Raw genomic sequence first — 20,793 nt, 5'->3', positions numbered from 1 at the left:
GACCTGACACAGAGCCCTTGAAGTAAACAGAAAGTCTCAGTGACCTCAAGGGTTTAGATAGGGAGTCCTATGAACTCCACAAGACAGGTAAGACCACCAAAAGCACCTAATGTCTGCTGACAGTCAGTAGGTCTTCATCTCCAAATCACTTGGATGACTGAAAAATATTTATCCCAGGGCCGGCTGTACATTCTCAGCAGTAAAGAGCACATAAATGGTACTCAATGAATAACATAAAAATTTTGCTAAGTACAAAAATATTTCTGTTCAGGAAAATTATATTTTATGCTTTTTCTATTTTTTTTTTGTCAATATCTTTGTAAGCATCCCTTTGGCTATAGTATTTTCTTAAAGTGCAAATATGTACTATGTGTCAAAATAAAATATTTATTGAATATATTTACTTTGTGTCTGTTAAGAGAGGATTCTGAAGTGCTTCTTTGTTGCACCTGTTGAGGCCATTTTACAGTCTCTCTTGCCTGGAGACAATGAAAATTTGAATCTTCACAGTTCTGCAAACAGAAATTGTTGAATAGGACTTGAATTGAGCTCAAGCATTCACTGTTGCCATCACTCCAGGAACAAACACAGAACCACTGAAATCCTCAGGGTGTGGATAGTTGTCTCTACCAGCTCCAGTCTTCATTTGTGTGTGGGATGATATGAAACAGTACTTCAGACTGAGGGGTGCAGTACTCGTCCACAGATGCCTGAGGTGAACTGTGGCTTTCCTGATGTTCCCAGAGGAGGCAAAGCACAGGGATTGGTTTCTTTGCTTCTCTCTTTCTTGTAATAATCCAAGGAGAAGAGTGTGAGACAGTGTAGGATGGAGACTTTCACACCATGGCCTACATCCCCCAGACACTAGAATGGTTTTGTAGATGACTGTGACATTACTGAATGTATGGACCCTTATGACCTCTGAGAAGAAAAGGGAATGTACCTTTCCCCAACCTCTGGGGAATCTGCATAGTAGCTAAGAAATTGAAGAAAATTCAGGCATTGGCAGAAGTTCAAAAGACCAGCCTTTTGTCCCCACAACTGGACCTTCCTGTCAGAGAAATTAACTCTGAGGCAAGGAGCAAGCTGGAATGCAGACACAGACAGCAGCAGATACTGGGTTTATCTCATAGAAAGTGATAAATTGCTGACAGCTCATCAGGGAGCAGGCAAGACACCCTCCCAGAGCCTCAATGTTCGTGTAAGCACCACCAGAGTGGATGTGGGCATTGGAAGCTCAGACCTTGACTTCGTGTGCTACTCCCCCTTGAGATGCCAGGCACTGCAGCTATTGCCATCTTCTGGGGTAGCTTCACAAGGTTCCCTCAGTCCTTGCTCCATGGCTTTCCCCGAGTATCTGTTAAAAGAGGCAGCCATGAGGCATCTTAAGTGTCTTGCAAGAGGTGAAGGATGAGCAAAGGCATTGTTATCCAGTTATGTGCTGTAATTTGGATTAAAAATGTAGAACTTTGGGCACAGTGTTTAAAGGAGAATCTATGAATGACTAACTGGACCTGTGTACAGACTCATAACCAAAGGATTTGTGAATGGGGAGATTAAGTTGCATTGTAGTTCTCTTTGTTAAGTGATTGGGTCCTTTGAATACATAAGCAATAGATTATAAGGCCTAGAACAAGTAAAAGTAGGTGGTGATTCAGTTTAGGCTAGATGTCCTTCAGCTGCTACTGTAAGTGGTGAAGAGACCTACAGGCTCTTGAATTGAATTGAATTGAATTCACCTTGGACCTGGACCCACTCTGGATTTCTTTTGCTGATTGCTCAGCTCCCCTTACTGTCTGCATACAGAATCTGATGAGAGTGTCTTTTGTCAGAGTTATGTATGTGCCAGAAGTGAGTGGTGTCACAGTTCCATTTAGCTTTCCTGTATGAAGATTTAGAAGAACAGAGAACCTAGAAAATGCTAATTTCCTGCCTACCATATTTAAATTTCCTAGCCACCTGATTTAAATTAAGCATACAGGGATGACTGCCTCAAATAATCTAATTTATACAGTTCAAACACATTCTTCAACCCAAGACCCAATTCAACAACTGTTTTATTTCCTCACCCTGTCACAATCATTGCAACCATCAGTACCATGCTATTATGCTTAATCTAACACAGGACACCAATTATTTTTGCTGATACAGTGGGATATTAACTGCCAGAGAATTTGAGTGGAGGTCTCTCAAACTAAGGAAAGCAAACTAAAGAAAGCAAATAATGACTGGTCCTTCAAACGGTAATTCTAATTTCTGAAAAAGCAAAGAAATATCAACTCTTTCTTTTATCTTTTTGTATCGTATCATACAGAAAGAGGTCTTAACATTCTTTGAAAGCTTCTCAGAAGCTTTCATATGAGTTATGCAAAAAAAGCTGCAGCTGACACATAAAATGTCTTTAGAACAATTCAGCAACTGTAGTTGCAAGATCCACTGGGATTGAATAAGGCAATCTTTAATTATAGCCCCCCTGAAAAGCTATGGATAGGCAGAATGTTTCGTGAGTTTGGCTAGACCTTGAGAGCTGTTTGTGAAGACAACCCTTTCATGTGTTGTAATGGGATTTAGCCAGCTACAGGGATGAGCATATGCAGTTGCCTGTGTGATGAGAACCAAAGTCCCTCTGTGGTTGATTTTGAAAAGATTTAATGTATGTGCACACTTTGCAGGCAGAGACCTAATATTGAAATAAATACACCTCTGTGAGGTGTAACCTCAAGTTAAGCATGTCCACAAGCTTTTGCAAGAAGGATCTGTTATTGTGAATATGTGCAGGAAATCTGCTGAGTTCCTCCTCAGTTCACTTCAATCAGAAACTATGTTAAAAAGTCTATCTGTATTGCTTTAGAATTTTACTGTTAGCTGTATAAAAAATAACATTTTCTTGCAAAAAAATTCCTGTTGTTTTAGCAGATTTTTTTTTCTTTGACAGAAAATGTATTGATCTGATCCTGGGAAAGTGAATGTAGTGCTCAACAGAACTGTTCCTGCCATATAATTTTGATGTTCATAAGGTTGTGTCATATTTCATATGAAAAGACTCTGTCAACTTCCACTGACTGTTGAATCTTAAAATGATTCATCCACGCAAATATATTTTTCAGGAAAGCTTCTGAAGCAGAAAACTGATCTCATTGCAAAATAACAATTTAATTAAACGTATGTTTATTTTAGAAGTATGTATGTCTCTCTATATATTTATTTGCTCTTTTTTTTTGGCTCCTATGGAAATACGTTTAACATAATATGGAAAAGGAAATTCATTGGAAATAATATATTTTGAAGAATAAACTTGTAAAAACGTGTATTTCTGTATTGTAACTTTACTGTCTACTTATAACTAAAGAAATAATGAAAGTTAATGTGTGAAATAGTTATAATTGTCAACATTTCTCACTTTTGAATCAGTCAAACTTTATATTTCCAATAATCCCAATCCAAGTTTTATCTTCATATTTTCATCTCAGTATATCTGAACGTTTTTGCCAGCCAGATTTCCTATGTACCAATGTAAAATTTGATTTCTATTCCTGCCTTTTACAATTTATCTTGCTCTTCATGGGAGGAACCATCCATAATAAACTAGGAGGGGAGAGACTGGTTCCACTGGCAGCAAATTAAGCTTTTCCACTTAGTTCCCTAAAGTTAGAGGTTTTGGCCTCAAGACATAGTTACAGGTGAGGATGTTGAGGTTGGTGTTAAGCCATTGGCTTCAGTGAGGACACATTTCCTCCTCAAATGTTTAATTTCAGTAATGTTTTAAAGTATTTGTGTGATTAGATGTATACAGACATGCACACACAAGAGGTTCCTCTCACTCATGTTTAACATGGAAGAATGCAGGGTATGCTTAAAGTAAGAGTGCATGAAGATGGTGTTCTTTGGTTAGTTTTGTGTTTATAAATACAGATATAACTTGCAGTGAAATTTTCACCTTTTTTTTGTTCTCACTCAGATAAAAAAAATAAAAATCAAAAACTTTTTCATAAAGAAAAAGACTTTCCCCAGCTTGTCTCTGACTGTGTTGTCAGGACCACTGTCTCACTCGTGTGACGTTATATTTTCCCATGAAGCTTTGATAGGAGCTAAACATAGAAACTTTAATTAATTTCTTAGTCCTACACCAGTCAGTATTTTAGAAACTTACGGCCAAATTTGCTATTAAGTGTTACAAAGGTCGTTGTCACATAAAGCCACAATTTCTTCAGAATAAGTATATTACTATTTTAAAATCTTCTAGCCTTTAAGCTAAGCTTACCATTTTGTGACCTGCTGCATGTTCATATGTTGTAGTACTCAATTTGAAAGCTGGGAAGACTGGAAGTGAGTGCAATTCAAATGTGCCAATCCAAGTGAGACCAATTTGGAAAACTGTACCTAGATAAAACCAAAATCATAGAGTAACCCAGTTTGGGAGTGACCTCAAAAATGTAGACACGTTTTTATATCTGCTCTTAAAGAACAAAAGAAGGCCCAGCACAAGTATTTTATATCACTAAAATATCTTGACATCATTAAATTGGATTTAAAGTGGTGTAAAGACCTTGAAACTGGCTGATTGACTTCACCTTTGCTGACACTGACACTGAGCTATAGATTTTCAAAATGAAGCACAATAAACCTCTTGCAAAGCATGAAGACCTGAAAATTTTAGCAGACATTTTCCATGAAATGTCTGCAGTTGAGACAAAAAAAATATCCTGTAGGTATTGGTGCACAGACAGTCTAATTCTGCTGCAGTAGCTGGATGAAACCAGCCTCACCACATTGATATGGATTCTAATCAGTAATAAGATGGAGCAGAGAAATACATCCCACTACTGACTGAGGCCTTCAGTGTATAATTTTGGTTGCCATTTAGAGTCCATGACACAGAATTTCAGTTCACAGATGCAAAAACCTTTCGAGAGAGTGATGTTACAAATTAGGCACCTCAGAAGCCATGACCTGAAAAAAAGCTACTCCTCCCCTACATGTAACTTTTGAGGTTTCTTCCCTGTTTAAGGGCTGTTTCCCCTGTCATCATTTGCATTAATGCAGAGGAAAAGTGCTATGCTGCCCAAGAGGAAGGCTGTGGCTTTTTGCTCAGTGCAGTTGTTCTAAGCAGCTTGGACATCTTCTGGTCCTGTTGAGTAGTTATATGTTGTCTCTACAGACCTGCTGGGTCATGGATGCTCTTTTATTTTCAGTTGCTAAATCAGTTAAAAGAAGGAATGATATAACACTGTCCTAAGATCACTATTCCAAGTGAGCAATTGCTGCTGTAGTTGCCATAGGGATACTGAATGAATGCAGATGAGGTAGGAGATATCCAGAAGGCTCTGTGAACATGAGTTTCCCTTCAGCAGCCCAGTGTGACCAGAAGATGGGAGATTTCTACACTTCCATAATGCTGGGCTGAAATGGCCATCTGGCTGTCAATGTGCTCCTTCAGCCAGAATCATGGTCACCTTGCTCACCATTAAAAATGGAATTTGGCCTCTTAGGTGATTTTAAAACATTACCACGAGTTTCCTAGGAGCAATACTTAGAAACAGCTACTTGCTGTGAAGACTAAAATACCACCAATACTGCATTTGTAATAAATCCACCAAGGAGAAGTGTGGAAGCAGCATACATATGAGACCAAGTAGTGTATTTGGGGACTGATAGAATCTAATTTTAATAAACTAATATTTGGAGAGGAATAGCTCCTCAACAGAGGAAGGAGCTATTATATAGAAGGTGTTCAATGCTATGACAGAGACAAACAGTCTTTCCATGGATAAGTGAGCCGCCTCTCAGTTCAACTTGTTGATGACAAGGGGTGAAAGTGGTCAGCTGCATGGAAAATTTTAGTTTTCCAAACAGCATTCTATTCCAAATGGCATTGAGTCAAGGCACTAGTCATTATGAAAATGGCCTGTAAATGCAATGACTTACTTGCCTAAACATCCTCAGAAAACACTGGTGAATTTACATGATAACTTGGTCACATACACTGGTACTCACAAACTCTACCCTTGGAGCACCATTTGCTCCCCACCTGCTCATGGAAAGAGATGGATTCTGAATGGATGTATTTCCATTGTCTCCAGAGAAACTGTAGTGATTTGCTTCAGGTCACATAGACTATCAGCTCAGACTTTCAGCCACCAAAATGCAAATTTGTGCTGGGAAAAACCATGCTGGCTGGGTGTAGGCTGCAATCTAATGCTGTTTCAAAGTGGTGTTATCCCAAGCACTGCGCACTGGATGTATTAACAGAATCAGATACTCTTGAAAGGATTAACTCTAGATGGTATACCCAAGTTTGAGCCAGGATAATTAATTTGAAGTAGTGAAAGGTATGAATGGGATTTTATGAGAACAGATGTAAGCATTCCCCAACTAAATGGAATATAATTATAGCAGCAAAGGAGTAATCAGAAGACATGTGGTTCACTGATAAATAAATACACAAAATCTAACATGTCTTGCTCAAGAGTGGACTAGATGGCAGTAGTTTCTGTATTCCCACTCACAAAAATACTGTGTGTCCTTCCTATTCACAGCACCTCTAAGCTTAAGGCTCTGCAACTTCTAAAATGTCCTCCCCTCTCCTCATTTTTAGGTATTTTATGGTATTATTAACACTATGAATTAGTGCCTTTCAAAGTTGTCTGATGGAGGTTAATTAATCCCTTTTAAACCATTCAAGATTTAATTGAAATAAACAAACATTATCATATCTATCTTCCAGCTGAAGGAGATGAATCACAGAAAAGTTAAGTTGCTTCTAAAGTCATAAAACAAGTCAGTAGGCAAATCAGGAGGAGAGGTAAGCAGCCCTGGACTTCTAGACTCCTACTGTAATGATTACATTAGCCTGGCTTCCTAGAACCAGTATGTCTGAATGAGATAATTTTATTCAAATGAGTCCTCAATTATATTCACTTTTAGGCTTGATTTCAGTATTGCTGTAGCCAGTGGGAAAACAGCAGCAGAAGATTTTGGTGCTAATGTATCCTTTTCAGTGGAAGGGAAGACTACTGTGAGACGGTGTGGGTGAAATAATTTTCCTAACGGGGTATTTTAAAAATGTTAGCATGTGTTAATATTATAAACTTGCAAGAAAGGCCAGGTGCTGTCTTGTGGTATGATCTCACCTTGCTTGTGAATGAGCCTTTAACATATCTGTGATTGCCGTGGTCAGGCACACCTCCCTCCGCCCGCTCTCTGGGCTATCCAGCCTCGCCATGTCCACAGACATGGATAACAGACAGATAAGGATGGGTAATACCCATGCAAGAAGGGTCCCTTGACCGCTCCTTGTGGACCCTCCCCTGCTTTCCAGTGCTTGGTGACAGTGAAGGGAAGCCAGGCAGGCAGACAAGCGTGGAGGAGAGCTGCTGTCACGCATGGGTGGTGATGCAGCTCCTGCCTGGGGACTGATGGAGGGGGGAAGGCCCCCCGAGATCTGGTGCTTGTTGCAAGTGACCCCAGCCAGCAGCAAGCAGGGTATGCTGCAGGTCCTTCAGGGACAGTGGCCTCTGCAGGATTTGTGCTGAGTACCTAGCCTCAAACCAGCCCTTGGGGCTGCACAGTAGACTGAAGTAACATGGGCAACAGCTTTGTGAAAGATGCTGAACATACCCTCCATCACCCCAAGGAGAAAAACCATACCGGGACAGGTCTACCAGGCCCTCCTCCTGCTCTCTTCCTGAGGCAATGGGAAAACCATCTGCAGACTCTGATATGTCAGCACTAAACACCCAGTTTGTTCATGACACGCTTTATCCACCATTTTGTACACAGCCTATTGACACGTGACAGTGGCAGCAGGACCTCAGTGATTTTCCTGATTTCTCCTGTTTATTCCTGGTTTCCACTGGCACAAGATAAATGGATCATTGCTAGGCAGCTTTTTACAGGCTGGACCAGCAGTGGAAGGAGAGGGAGCTCAGATTTAATTTCTGCTTGAATAATATCAGTGATGAAAAGGCCTTGTGCTAAACTTCTGTGATGGTAGACTTTCCCCCTGCTGGAAGTAGTTTAGACCAGACAATTGAATTACCCTTACTATTAAGAGCAGATTTAAAATATCTTAATCAATGCAATCATACACACAAAAATTTCAGTGTAGCTGTAGTCCTCATTAGCACATGACACCATGCCTAATTTCACCTGCAATTACCTGGATAGACCATGTAATTATGCCACATAATTACTTGTGCATTTTACAAATGAAGTTGTGTGTCTGCAGCTCAAGATGATGTAGCTCTTTCATGTCAACCAAAATCTTCTGGTGCATTTTCCACCATACATATGTTCTTGTTATTTAAAAGCAAGGGCCAGAAGTTGAAAAAAGTCAAACAAGAGTGCAAGAAAAAAATTAAACATTTTGGTTTAGGCAGTGAATTTTGCTTTAGGACGTTAGGATAAATTGATGAAATTTATTGGCAGATGCTTGTTTAGAACCTATTGTAAACTATTATAAATTAAACCTGTTATGGTTGGTATCTGTCAAGCCTCTTAATATGCTCTAGGCTCTCTCTGAAAGCATAAAGAGATGAACAAATAGGAAATTCCCAGGCAGGAAATATGCCAGGCCATGTTCTCAACTGTATCTAAATCTACTCAGTGCAGCAAATAACAGGAATTACACTGGTGTCAGTTATAATTCCCAAATACATTGTGATAATCTGCTTCAGTCTCCACATAGATTTACAGTATAGACCTTATCATAGTTTACACTATGGAAAAGCAAGACTACCTCTAGAGGCCAGCTGTGTCAACTCTAGCTTCTGGACTTCTGCCCAAATTGAATGGGCAGTGCACAGATATCACCCATAAAGACAAAAGGCCTGATAGGCCATTGCCTTGTATCTTACCCTGCCCTCTGATTGTATTTGTTCAAACAGAAGCGGGTATAAAATGCCACTGGTCTGATTGCATTGGTCTGCAGTCCCTTGTAGGGAGTGGGAGGAGAGTCTTACAACTGACTGATGCTGCATTGATTTGTCATTCAAAAAAAAAAAAACAAAACCAAAAAAGAATAAGATCTCAGAGAGAACTATATTAAAAATATATTTCATATGACCTCACTCAAAACATTTTATTCTGGGTTAGCATCTTTTAATCATTTTATTGTTTCTTCAACAAGAAGAAAGCAGTTTTATAACAAAAGCAGTTAGAGAGAAGAATTTAGTTGGAATAAAACCTGCTAAGAAGAAATGCAGTCATTCAGTAATGCAGTGAAACAAAGTCAAATTCACACCATGTTTTCCTCATCCCAAACACAAGGTATGTGCCAAAACAAATTTAGGTGATTAATATGCTTACCAGTAGTGCCAGGTCAGCTTTATTTTTAGTAAGTAACATAGCCCTTAAATTCCCACAAAACAAAGCCCATTGAGCGAGTGGGAGCTCAGCCCCTTACACATGGGACAAAAGGTGAGGTACACAGAAAGGGAAGCCACCTACAGAGCTCTAATCCCAACCACCGGCTCACCCTTTAGAAAATGATGCAGTTCTAATGGGTGCACTTTCCCTGAGAGGTGTGAGTAGCCCAGTTGTTGCTTGTGTATCTTCTAATGGTTGCAAGTAGCTGGATCTTGCTCTCTGTTGGGGGCAAGGATATTTGGACAAGATAGAGAGAAAATATACAAAGGAAATGCCCAGAGACAGAAATTGCAATACCTTTTCTGTGTAGCATGACAGTTAATGTCAGTCTACAACTCTCAACATTTGGCTTTCTGAATGGGCTCTTGGTAGCCCATTAAAGAAGAATGAATTCAGGTGAACCACCATCATCAGTTTTCTCTTGGGTGCTAAATCAGACCAGGGTCAGCTGAAACCAAAACTTCTTTTATTAAAAGGATATTGTGAGAGTCTTAGCCCCAGTACTGGTCAGTACATTCTCAAAAATATTTGTGACATATTTGTAAAGACATAAAAATCTAAGCAAACTATTTTGCATTTTTTTTGTGAACATCTATTTATACTTAAGCTTCAGAATCCTCAGCAATTTTGCTCCTAATTTAGATTACAATTTGCTTTTCTTTATTTTAATAGCCGAGGGTGATATTTAAAAAGGCATTTTAAGTGTTTACTTCTTAAACAGTTTTAAAAACATATCCAAGGTCCTGTTTTTTCATGTAGAAATAAGAATTTACAGTATTGTACTGGATATAGTCTACAATGAAATCTCCTGTCACTAAATCTGTAGCAAAGTGACAAGATCTATTTCATGCAGTAATTTAAATTTGTAGATCCCAAAGCCCTTGAGGAAAGGGGCTGTAATCATCAACACTGATGATCACTGCTGATGGGGAACCTCAGGAGATAAAGGGATTCAGTGAAGGTCATGCAGCACACCAAGACCTGAACTGCACCCTGCTCTCCTTGGAGCTAGGCCAGCACTCGATCCCATGGGTACTGCTGTGCTGCTGCTTTCACAAGTTGATATATATATAGATATAGATAGATATATATATTTGCTTCAGGTAGTTTGGACCTAGGAGTGCAGCATTCAGTCAGAGCGCATGCATCCTCTCCAACCTGTCCCATGCTGTCTTTTTTCCTCTCCTCCCACATTTACTGTGATAATTTTTTTTTGCAAGGATTTGCTGGAAGCAGTGATTGATATTGGGAAAGTACTCCGAAGGCTGTAATAAACAAATGCCATCATTTGGATTTAATTGATGTATTCATCACCTTGCTTTGCATAAAAATCCTTGTGTTCAGCTCTCTTCTATCATGGGCAAAGTCTACCATGTCTTTTATAAATGTGTCACTTTACCAGATAGTTTTCCTTCCCTCATCTTCCTCCTGGAAGGTTGCTCCAGAGCCTTTCTGCTGCAGAAGGTAGAAACTGTCTGTTGTCAGCTTACTCATAGCTGACAAAAATCCATAACTAGACCATGTGTTTCCATGCCAGCATTGCCCTTTGGGTTAAACCCCCTCCTAAGTGTTATGTATCTCTGAGTGTATGCCCCCCACAAGCCTAAGTTTGCTATACTGAGCAAGAGAAGATATATAATGCATTAGACTAATGAATGCAGGGCAAAAAACCAACATCCTTCTGCTCCCCTTATCTCTAGCTAAATACTGTTTAGATGGCTTAAGTAAGATATACACTATGTAGTGGTTCTTGGCTCTGTTGTGCTGTGCAAGGACTGCTTAGATCTCCATGGGAGATGGCAAAAAGGAGATCTTGCAGGAGTTTGGGATTACCATGGTTGTCATCCTACTCTGTGATTAGAGTATTTTCACGCTGAATCAGTGTCCTTCCTTCACCACCCTGTCACAAACATGGATGCCTGTCTCCCCTGGATTGCCCTCTGTGGTCCTCACAGTAGTCAAATGCCACAGCCCCCTTTATGAGCTGCTCAGTGGAGGCTTTCTGAAGCTGACTTGGAGATCCCGCTGCCTTGAGACATACTCCAGATTCATTCTGAGAATACTCTCCAGTGATTTCTCTTTCCTTTTTCTCTGGATGACCTAAGAGCCTGTGAAGCTCTCTGCTGTGGCATTTGTTACAAATTCGCTACATCTAATACACAGTATTTTCTTTGAGAAATTTGCTTTTGAAGTTATTTGTTTTCTATCTATGCCTCTGATGGATTTCTAGCTCTCACTGTCATGTGCTGAGTCAGAGGTAACTTTTGCACTGAGTACCTGCAGTTCTGCATTGGAGATCTGTATACTTTTTCCTGACCAAATTCTATGTAAGCAGGTGAATATATCTCCCTTATTTCTGATTCCACTGGACATTTCCTTGACATTGCAATGCTGATGATTTGATTTACTTCTTGGATTCCTTCTGCCTTCTAATAACATGTCTGACTTACAAGAGAAAGAGTCTCCAATCTGCTCTTTGAAACAACTGTCTATTCGCCTCATGGTGTTGCTGAGCTCTCCTCCCATCTTCTTTGTAGACTCTTTGGACTCCACCACAAATTCAGTTCAGATACTGCAAAACAAAAGTATTGAACTACAAAATCCATGACTATATAAGCTCTGCCCCAGCAAATTGTTAAGAAGCTACTGATAATCGGAAAATTTTGCTAAATTAGGATTTGCCTAAAGAGAAATATAGGATTCATAAAATGGTGAATCACAGGAAAATGTAGATAGGCCTGCCTTCTTGTTCTAAAGAGGCTGAGAATTATTAAAGAGCAATTGTATTTTAGAATGGAAAACCAACCCTCCAACATAAATTCCTTGCACCTAGTATACAAATCCAAGCCAGAATGATCAGATCCTTGGTAAAAGATGGAGATTTGCTTTTTCTCTTTCTTTTCAATTTATTGTTTAGCAGCATTACTAAGAAGAAGAATGAAAAAGGAAGAGAGGGAAAAAGGAAAAACACATGTGAGAAGAATTTCAAAAATACCTCATCAGAAGATACATGTTCCTCTTAACAGTAAAGAATATTTGGGGATGAATAAAAAAAGTTTCTGGAAAGCCACACTGCTGTTATGACAAGGCTATCAATCCAGGGTAGGACCTCTCTAATATTATATAGATATCTGTGGTGTAGGTATCTCAACTGCAGGTATCCATGGCTTAACAAGTCATTCCAGGCTTCCTTGGAGACCACAGAAGGCAAAACAAGCACATTGAGGTTGCGATTCACTGCATCTACTGTAGGTCTAAGAGAGGTGATATCAATCAAGTCTTGTGTTCTTCTCCTTTCATTGACTGTAGAGAAAAACTAGTCTAGATGTAGGTATCTCTACGTTATAGGCCTTTGAAGATACACAGAGTGCATGTCAGATCAGAGATACAGTGTGTTTAAGTACAAGGAGATTCAAAAAGAAAATCTGTGGGCAAAAAAAGCAATCAAATATAGGCAAAAAATGTTAGGACAGGTAACTGGAGACATTATCAGGCTGATCGCAGATTAGTCAGAAAAAAAAACGCAAGTTGCAAGGCATTGCAGCTTGGACCACCTGACCATACAAAATGAGTGTGATGGATGTATTAAGAGACAGAGGAACAGTGTTAGTAAAAGACTACAAAACAAGCATCTCCCTAATTTAGTCCATGTCCATACATTCCTTCGTGCCTGCAGCCATACTTTTACCTCATTATTACTGTTTTTGGCAAGAATTAACTGAAGTCTGAATCTGATCCTCTAGGACAAAATTTTTCTATCTCCACTGAATCCACAGAGTGTCTTCAGCTGATCCAATGCAAGTTAAACCAGCTCACATCTAGATGGATTTAAAATGATTTGCTGTCAGTGAAGATGAAGTTTTTGATCTGTGTAAATCCCCCATGGTCAATTTTTGCCTTGACATTTATTCTCCAAAAGTGGTTCTGTTTCTTTTAGGGTAGTGGCACCAGAGAGGTCCCTTTGGATGGGAGACCAGTGAGAAGCTGTTGAGGTTTATGTCACATGGTCATAGAACTCACCATTGAATTTAACCCCAAGTTTGAATAAAGAAATGGGTTATTAATTAAGGAACTGTCCTGCAATTTGCTATCTCACAGATAATAAACCTTAGCAAGATTCTGGATATATTAATGCAAACTACCAGATTGCATTTTTAAGTGTCTTGTTTTTAAGTGTCTTCAAATCATCTGCACAGATGTCATGTAATATACAAGTACATGGAAGCTTGAATTTATCTTAAGAGATTTACTTGTTTTCCCCCAAAAAGTAAAAGTTGTCACAATAGATTTTCTTCCAGAAAATAGTTAACTCAGTTTTAATTTGTGTTTCAGTTTGGACTGATGGTTGTTTACTGTATCTTCTTTTCTATAAAACCTCTTCAAGAATTTCATAATTCCAGAACAGCTTTTTTTTTTAATTGACACCCATTTTCCCATTTTCTTTTCTTCATGATTTGGCTACAGTTCTAGATAATTTATTTTTATTGACAGTGAGACTGCTCCATTTTTTTGACTTTTCAACCATTATCTGTCATATATGTTGTTTAAACCATCAAGGTTTCCTCATATCCTCATGAAATCACCCCATTCACCTCTCTAGGAAAAGGCAGGTCAGATCTGGTATTTGTTGCTCTCAAGGAGAAAAGGAGGATAAATGGTGGCACCACCTCATTGGAATTGCTCTTTCTGACTTACAGTTGTCACCACTGAGGACTCAGGCAAGATGGACAAAGGCAACCACCCTCCACATTATTGTCCTAAGGCTTCTTACAGAAAAATTATGATGTAACCTGTTATTTCAGTGGATGGGATTTGGTGTCCACAATGGTTTTCTGTTTCTCAGACTCAAACCTCTACCTGGAATCCAGAAAATTGAATCTGGCTCTTTAGGGAAGGCAGAAGAACAGCTTTAGAAAACAGACTAGGTTTATCAGCTCTAGATAACAGTGACTTTTTTCTTATATTTTTTAACATCCTTGTTCATGAGGCCACCACAATCTCTTATTAGGCACAGACCAATGAGCATGGGACAATTAATTAAGAGTGTCAGAAAGTTCACCTCATCTCATTTAACAACCACTCTGATCACTGCACATAGCTTTCTACTGGGAAAGGCTGTAAATTAATAAAAATGAAGAAAACAGTTGAGTTTTGAGGTTTTATCATTAGAAATTAGATTCCATTTTTCTTTAGTTAAAAGTTACTGAAAATAATAAATTGTTTTGTGTTGCTCAGATACTTACTATCACGAGAATTGTTTCTTGCAGACAAGGCATCAATTACATGATGACTTTTGCTCCTTTTAAATCAACAACTGATAAACATTATTAGATGCAGAATCAGAAGAAGCCTGAAAGATATGATCTGCATCCTATGCACCTGTGCCTAACCCAAATGGAGAAAATAAAATAAAAAAAATCCCAAGAAAAGAATATACACAATGAGAAATAAGATCCCTATGTTACTGTCTGTTTTATGTCTCTGTAATCTTGATTAGTACAAAGTTTGAAGGACTAGAGCTACCGTGATTCCTCTTGTGTTTTCTGTTTTTTTTTCTGTCCTCCATCTGAGAAGGATGCACTGGGAATGCAGGCCTGGACCTACATTTCATGTAAATTAATATAGCTCACTGAAATCAACAGAGCTATAATGCTCTAAGCTGCTAAGGATCTTTTCCTACATCTTATTTATATGTTTTCAGGATGGACATAATATCTTAGTTCATATTAAAGTGTAGAGTTCATCATAGCACTAATCTCTAAAACACAGTCCTGCCTATCTTCTGTGATAAAGGAATTACATTTCTTCTGTTGTGATGATAAAAATCTACTATTCCCAGGAAGATGACTTGCTGGAACCTAAATAAATTGATCATACCCTAGTCTGTGGTAGGAATTGGAGAGATGCAACTGTTGACCTAACCAGTGAAAGAGATCTCTGGTGTTATTGCAGTTGAGATAGCAGGACTGCTGGTGCCACTCATAGGTGGATTGTGTTGGTTTTATTATATGCGTGGGGGATTGACCCTGGCTAGATGCCAGATGCCCACCAAAGCACTATCACTCCCCTCCCAGACAGGGGAGAGAAAATAAAAGGAAAGGTTCGTGGGTTGAGATAAGGACAGGAGATCACTCACCTCTTACCACCATGGGCAAAACAGACTTGACCTGGGGAAAACCAAACCTTAAGACACCTTCCCCCTAACCCTCCCTTCTTCCCAGCCTCAACTTCACTCTTGATTTTCTATACCTGTAGCTCCCCGTCTACCAAAACATTGTCCCACCAACCCAATACAATGCTCTGACAAAAAAAACCCAACAAAATTACAAGTTTGCTGCTGTTATTGTGGCCATGAAAAATGCGTGGATCAAGTTTGGTGTACCAATAAATTGCCAATAAATTGTATATAAATTACAATATATATTGTCAAAAATGTAATAATTTCTAGTAGGCAGAGTTCAGCCCTGTCACAAGATTTAATCCAGTCCACTGTTTGCTCCTGATTTTTCCTGAAGCCTGTCAAACATGGAGAGTGAGCAAACAACATTTCCAGCTCAGAGGTTTGGTATCTCAGCTTTCCTCCTTCTACCCTCTTTCTCAGGGACCTCAAACTGTGCTAACAAGACACAGATATGTTAAGTGACCAAAACAGAAGTGTTTCCTTATTCATGTGGTTGACTGTGGAGCTATACCAAGTTGCTTGTTGGGGGCTGTATGACATGCTCAAGTGTTGGGAAAGCATGAGATCAGGAACACTGGACAGAAATTTCTGCTTATTTGATGGAAGAGGGAGGTATGGTTTGTTGAGGTCAAAAGGCTGAATAATGTTGGTGCAAAGAAGTGGTTCTCAGGCAGTGGCTTGCAGGCATCATTGTGCCTTAAAACTGGGACTGAGAGCAAAGTATAAATTGCCTGCAGCACATCACCTACTCAGCAGTTTTACCCATAGCCAAGTCACAGGTCTCTGGTTTAACCAGTAAATATTCAGCCTCTTTTGAAGAGACTGTGAACATAATTTATGAAATTATCACTTTTCAAATAAATATTTATTTATCTTTAGGCTTCTGAGTGCACTTTCTCTTTTTATTGATATTACTCCACACTTCTAATGCCTGAAATATTTCCAGCTGTAATTACGAAGTGGAACATTTCTTTGTTGTTTCTGTTTGAGTTTTACGGTCTGGATAGCATTTAGCCGTAGTGAGTGTCTGCCATTTCTGTTCATTATTTACTGTTTATGTTACAAATGGAGAGTGTGAGAACTGGACGGCTAATACATCAGACGGATTTGCCAGAAGTGCACGTAAAAAGCTTTGCTCCAGGCGATTGTTGAGGACTTCTCCAAGTCATCGCTGCCAGGAGCAAAGTCAGGATCCCTGAGTGCACAGTGCAAGCTGCCATGGATCCTGCCACATCATTGAGCAGGGCAGTGAAAGCGCCGGGGACAGGGTGGCTGACAGAAAGATGGAGGAAAAGGGAGTCTGAAACAATTTAGGGTTTCCATGCTAAATCATACTTTGAGAAATACAGAGTCAGTAATGTTGCTTTGCCCTTCAGGGCAAGCCTGAGGGACAGCCATGGAAAAGGGACTTGGAGAAGGCAACGCAGGAAAATTGTTTCGCCTGGCATGAACCTGCATTTACCACTAGAAGCGGGAATAGAAAGTAGCTCCTCATATTCCTAGCTCAGCACATTACTCAATGACACTGTCCTATTTGCTCAGCTTTCCAAAATGGCTGTGCTCACCCCGCCATCCCCAGCCCCCAGTGAAGTAACAAGCCACCTACAATATTTTTTCTGCCCTAGTTTCTTAAAAAAAAATCACAACACCGCCAACCACTTTTGCACAGCAGTCTCGGTCGTCTTTCACTACGCTGGTCCATCCAGCCTGTTATTTAAGTTCTCCCTGAAAAAAAATCCCACCACTTTCTTCCACAGTGCCCACACAAAGTGAGTCAATGTTCTTTTCCATTCATCTCGGAGAGACCAGGATTGCATCCAACATATTTTCTCAAAAAAAAGACAAAAAGGAGGAAGCATGGGTAAAACCACCAGGACATTCATATAAATCAGCTGAATAGTTGCACAACTGTGTTTCTACAACCCTTAATCTTCCTCATTCACACCCCCCCTACTATCAAACACACCATGTGGACCTAGGCAGTAACTATTAACTATGTGCATAACAGAATATTAAGGAACCCAAACATAGTAGAAACTTTTTTACTCATGTGATTGTGCTTTTCCTCCCAAGATGGGTTTCCCAGTAAGAGTAAGAAAGTTTCCCTCTCCACTCCTGTAGAAGTCTATGTACGGGGTGGTGGTTCCATCTCTGCACAGCTGTCAGAATACAGGTCTCGTGGGCTCAGCAACACAAAAGCTTAATTTCTGCGATACAGATCTCATTTGTTTCTGTATTGTGCTTTCTGGATGTTGCATATCAGTGAGTTTCAGACCTCAGTCAGCCAGACTTTAGCAGCCCTGGTGCATTTTCATGGGATTTCTGAAAGCTAGAAGCAACAGTTAGCCCTATTTTATACCTAGGATGTTCTTTGTGTCTCTTCCTTCAGAAAACCAGAAGAAAAAGCAGGACCATCTTTGAAACATGGCATGGGAAGACTGAGGGAGAGGTTCTGTGAGCCCTAGGACCAGTGCTTCGTGGCTGGCAGCAGGATGCTGGCTAGGAGGAGCATCTCTGTGGAGTGTCACCTGCCTGGTGCCATGGCTCCAGGGCCTGGTGGGGGAAAGGCATCTCTGCTGTGCCCAGCACAAACAGGGAGCTTAGCAGGTACTGTTTGGCACACAACAGCTCTCTAAACCCCTCAGCACACAGCTGCTGGCTAAACAGCATTTTTAAAAAAAAAGCCACAAAACAAAACAAAACAAAACACACCCATAGACCCAACAAGCTGTTTATTTGTAAATCTCTAAATTTTTGTAACTTTAGGTACCTAACTCTTATAAAACACATTCAGATAAAAAAGAATGGCAGTGTAAACATGGAGATGTTAAAGCAGGCTGTTTCCCATCAGACTGTTCAGAAAACTTACATTCCGTTAATTTCTGCAAAACCCTTTGTGTAGAAAGCCCCTGTGAAGATGAGGTTTCTTCCAGTTTCTGAGTAATTATGGTTGGTAATAAATTTTCAGCTTCTCTGAAATTAACTTAAATTGTACAAGTTGTTTCAACAACTGGGATTTGAACTCATAGTCTGGACAGCACTGGTTTTGACAGACATAGCTTTCCTGGTATTCCAAGAACAGTGTTGTTGTTGTTGTTGAGGTTTTCACAATTCAGAATAATATAATGTCAATTGTTTAAAAAAAGTTTAAAGCTGAAAATAATTTTCTATTTTAAAAACAAATGCTCTGACCCCTTGCCTTTGTATTAAGTCACAAAGACAAAAAACGTCAGCCATTCTTCTGCTGAAAACAGGGAAACTGAATATGCTTAAAGTTATACCAAGGTACAAGATATGCACAGAATGCAAAAATGTTATGCTAACTGATCATTTCTTCAGTTAAGAATATATTGCTAGATTTTCAGAGATAGCATGCATGTGTTAAAGGAATTGATGTGCCACTGCCCTGTAAAATTCACCTCTGGGTAGAGGGCCCCATGCAACACTTCTGAAGTGTGTTTTAAGGAGGAAGTATTGCAGATGTCTCCAACTGAGCAGGAAGGAAGATTTCATCCTCTCCCAGAAGAGACTTTAGGAGTGATCACCAATAAAAGGATGAGAAAGCTTGCTTTACATTGTATCTAGCCCTTCAGCAAGCCAGAGAAGAAACGGTTTAAGAGTAAAGAGGTCAGGATTTAGCTCCTCTGAACTGCCAGCTGGCTTCACCCACTGGAGTACTCTGAGCTTTGCACTGGTTCTGTACATTGGGTTAGCACTGAAGTGTGAGTGAATCACAGGGAAATGATAAACCACAACTTAAAAACAGAAGGAAGAAGTCCTGCCAAACAGGAATAATTGGCTGCAGGCATGAGCTTTCCCCAGTCTCTAGCTCATTCATTTCTGCAGAATGGCTCTACAAAACTATCAACATAAATTTGACATTCTTATGGAAAACCACCTCTAGGTGGAAGTGTTGACCCTGCAGACAGAGATGAGATCATAAATATCTATGTGGCAGGAGTGATGGCAACATTTTTTTAAAACTACTTCCTCTGATATTTTGCTTGAAACTGTAATTAGATGAGGTGCCTTGAGATTTATACACCTGTGAGCAGGTTGCAAAGCTCACTGGAGCTGGGAATTTGTTTCTCTCTGGGCCCCAATCCAGTGTCTCTGGTTCAAAGATGCACTTCAAAGGACATTAGCCTGGGTGAATGCAGCAGCAAAGGTGCATTTTTGGTTTTAAACACATGTTTATGTGCAATCCCCAGACTCTGTCCTTTCCATCTTGACTGTGTTTTGATTGACAGTGCAGCCTAAACCTGTGCTTCTTGGCTTTTTCAGTGCCACAGAAAGTTTTGATTTTAACTGGACAAAACAAGAAGTTGCTATTTTCTCTTTCCCTCTTTAGAGAGCAAATTGCAAACTCCTGACTCCATATTTGAGTAAGTCATTCAAAGAATGAGTCCTGTACTTCAATTGCTGCAGATTTTAAGTACTATGTAAGACTAGATACTGTTTCTATTACTGCTTTGTAGACTGAAGCTGTGATTCAGAAGGGATCAGAAACCATCCTTCTCAGATGGATTTCTGCACAGATCCAAGGGTAAGATGGACTGTTCAGTTCACTTTTCCAGGTGATTGTGACAGTTTTCCCTTTCTTTTCAGATTCCCCATCTGTCCCCTGCCCTCTTAATGCTTTAATAACAGTAAATAATTTCAGAAAGGTTTTATTTTCTTTATTTATCTATCTGTTTCCATTTTATACTGAAACCTGATAAGGGCTTCTTTTGGGTTGGGCCAATATTTTCATAAACAGCCAAATGACACTGGAGTACAGCTAGGCTTTATTTTTCCACAGGTATGTTTTATTTACTGTCAGACCCATTGTTTATATCAACTGAACATGTCTCAGTGACCATTTATCATGCAGCAGAGAGTCTGGAAGGGTGGTGAGACTATTGCTGCTACATCTTAGAGCTCTGTGGTCACAGCTTGTACCTACCTACAGGGACAGCAGTTCAACTCTGCTTTCTACCTGAGTGACTTTGCTCGTATCTCTCACCCATCTGATGGGTGCCATAAATGCTGCACTACCAGGTATCACAAATACAGCCTTAGTGATGGTCACTGCTGGTGGCCCTGCTCCTTGCTGTCTGAAATAATCCTTCTAAATGGAGAGCAAGGTTGAGCTTTAAGTGAAATACTGATAGAATAACTTTGGATGTGAATTCGTGGCCAGGTAGAAAAGCTTGTGCCAAATGCTTTGATCACTGCCTGAGCCTCTAGGAAGGACTGTGCCATTA

Source organism: Poecile atricapillus, chromosome 1 (genome assembly GCF_030490865.1).
Source record: "Poecile atricapillus isolate bPoeAtr1 chromosome 1, bPoeAtr1.hap1, whole genome shotgun sequence".
NCBI classification, from domain to species: domain Eukaryota; kingdom Metazoa; phylum Chordata; class Aves; order Passeriformes; family Paridae; genus Poecile; species Poecile atricapillus.
This window is presented reverse-complemented; position numbering follows the sequence as displayed.